The sequence below is a fragment of the Pteronotus mesoamericanus genome, unplaced genomic scaffold, assembly GCF_021234165.1.
Source record: "Pteronotus mesoamericanus isolate MK-2021 breed Mesoamerican mustached bat unplaced genomic scaffold, CSHL_Meso_final contig_20, whole genome shotgun sequence".
Lineage (NCBI taxonomy): Eukaryota > Metazoa > Chordata > Mammalia > Chiroptera > Mormoopidae > Pteronotus > Pteronotus mesoamericanus.
The window spans coordinates 55876102-55878672 of record NW_026555085.1 but is presented as its reverse complement, the minus strand read 5'-3'; the positions used below and the strand labels follow the sequence as shown (position 1 = coordinate 55878672).

General features: G+C 41.5%; 1 non-coding gene across 1 annotated transcript; it reads left to right on the top strand.

Moving 5' to 3' along the window:
* The first annotated feature begins 2101 nt into the window (after positions 1–2101).
* Positions 2102–2207, top strand: LOC129067990 (U6 spliceosomal RNA). The gene has a single exon (XR_008528813.1). It is a non-coding gene; the product is annotated as a U6 spliceosomal RNA (small nuclear RNA).
* Positions 2208–2571: the final 364 nt, after the last annotated feature.

The following is a 2571-nucleotide window of genomic DNA, read 5'->3' as shown; positions in this document are numbered from 1 at the left end:
ACCCGGAACCCGTAAACCCTGTTTCCAGGGAGAGCAAAACTGTGAGCCACAAAAACGCTACACGCGCTGGCTGACACTGTGACACCCACCGAAGCGGCGGCACCGCCCCTGGGCTACAGGTTCCCAGGAGGCAAAGCCTGCCCAGACCTCCGCCGTGGCCAGCCCGCTATCAATTGCAACCCTGCGTCCGAAAGGAGAGCCAATTAGATCGCTCGGACTAAAGAGCCTCAACCAATCACCGCCCTCTCTGCTCTGGAACCCCAGCAGGCGCACCACCTCTACCCACTTTCTTGCCTTAGAGTCTAAACAGTCGATAAACTTTCCGCAGAGTAGAACCTTGAAGAATTGCAGCACTTGCCATATGCTCCGCTTTCTGCTGGGCTTAGAAGAGATGTACCTCCCTGCATTTGCCTGCTGAAACTCTTCACCTCACAGCAGAGCATTTCAAAAATTAGTGAAAATAGACTATTCTTCTTCCTAGTCATTTGACCATTTGAATCCATGTCTGTGCTCAGAATAGAAAGATGCCTGGACAGGGCAGGGCCGGGGGCGGGGAGGGGGGCGGCTCTGAAAAAGTTTCTCTTTAGCAAAAGTGTGAAAGGGCTTTATTTACTGGAGTTTGAGTTTATCTGGGACTAAAAGTGAACCAAGAAGAGAGGAATCCATCGAGTGCCCTAGTAAAAAGAAGCTAATGCTTATATAAAAAAGCTGCAACCCTTAACCTGGTTCCTTGATGTCTTCAGATGAAATCAAGGAATTGCTAGAGTTATTTCAATACAGTTATGGAGGCATAAAGAGTTTCAGTGATTGACAGATCTCATATAGCATTTGGCTTGTGGGCCCATAAGATTATAAAGGACTATAATTTAAGTTTGTCTGAATGTTGAAGAAAAAAAGAAAGGCTGGACCCTACCAGATGTTGAATTTATTGCTAGCTCTAAGTGGTTTAAATAGGGAGGAAGGAAGCCAAAGAGCCCACCCCCTACACACAAACACACACACCAGCTCCTGTGTACAAACTCACTTCTCTTCCCTCCATTCCTCTTCTCTTCCATTCTCTTCCCTCTCCTCTTCTCTCCTCTCTCTCTCTCTCCTTCTCCTTCTTTGCTTTATAACGTTTATCTCTGGGTCTCTTTCAATCTCTGCTCTCCCTTTCTCTCCTCTTCTCTTCCTTCTCTCTTTTCTCCTCTTCCTGCTGCCTACTCTCATTGCATTGTTTGAGAGCTTAATATTCATCAGGCTTGATTCTAAGCAGTTTACTTGTATTAACTCAGTCTTCATGACTACCCTGTTGCTTATTTCACCCTGTTTTACAGGTTAGGAAATTGAAGCAATGGAGAGATTGGTCCAAGACGTCAAGCGAATAAGTAGTGGAGGCAAGCCTATAACTCACCTCTCTCTGGTTTATTTAGGTAAGCAAAATTTTAATATCCAAATTAACTAGGCTCAAACAATTAGAATCTTTCACTTCTGAAAAGCATGAATCCTCCTTTTCAAAAAAAGATCTTTTAGCACAAAATATTGTGTTAAAATCTTAGAAACTTACAGTGCCTTTCACACAACCTTCAAAGTTAGTTGTAGTCATCAGGATGAGAAGGATTGAGGGCTGGGAATGAGAGTAGGGGAGAGAAGATAGGCAATTCGAAGAAATAACCTGAGAAACACTAATTCAATTGAGCCACTTGAAATAAGTAATATTGTTACTAATTGTATATCACTGATTTGACTTACCCATTGAAATAATTAATTGTATTAATTAGGTATGAGAGTGTGCACATCCATGGATATGTATTCAGGTTATATGATGCAACCTATGGCGAATCACAAACGACCTGCAATTAAGAGCCTTTTAAATCTGTGTTCAATTTTCATTTTTTATATTATACATCAATTTACAAAGGGGGAAACAGGAGACTAGGGGTGTTGTTTTTGTTTGTTTTTTTAAGACTTTATCAATTTTAAATGTATTTCTTTTCATCAAATTATTTTTAATTTATTTCTTTAGAGTCTATCCTCACACGACAAGAGTTATAAGACTAATTACTGAGCTAGGAAATGGGAGACAAAAGCATAAATGTTACAGCTGATAAAAACTTTTACTGTGCTCACTTCAGCAGCACCTATATTAAAACTGGAATGATACGAGATCGTTAGCATGGCCTCTGCACAAGTATGACACACAAACTCATGAAGCATTAAAAAAAATAAAACGAAATATTTTTTAATGCTTCCTATGTTTCAAATCTGGGCAGCCCTGCCCACTTTCCTTGATGACTTACACGATCTGGTTTCAGAAAAGTTTTCCAATATTTCTCTGTCAGGGTAGATTTGGTTTTAAGTAATAATTCCTTCGAATGGCAGGACCATGATACTAAGCAGGCATTGAGGAGCCCTGGGCCCCAGGACTGGCTGCTTAGGCTGAACAGGCAAACACTTGGCTTTACTTCCAAGTCTGTGTGGCAGGGCTATCACTGAACCTGATGGGGCAAGCCCACAGTCATCATCTGCAGAGAAGAAATAATTGCAAATAGCATAAAGATCTGGAACAAAGTAGGTCCGAGGTAAATGTAG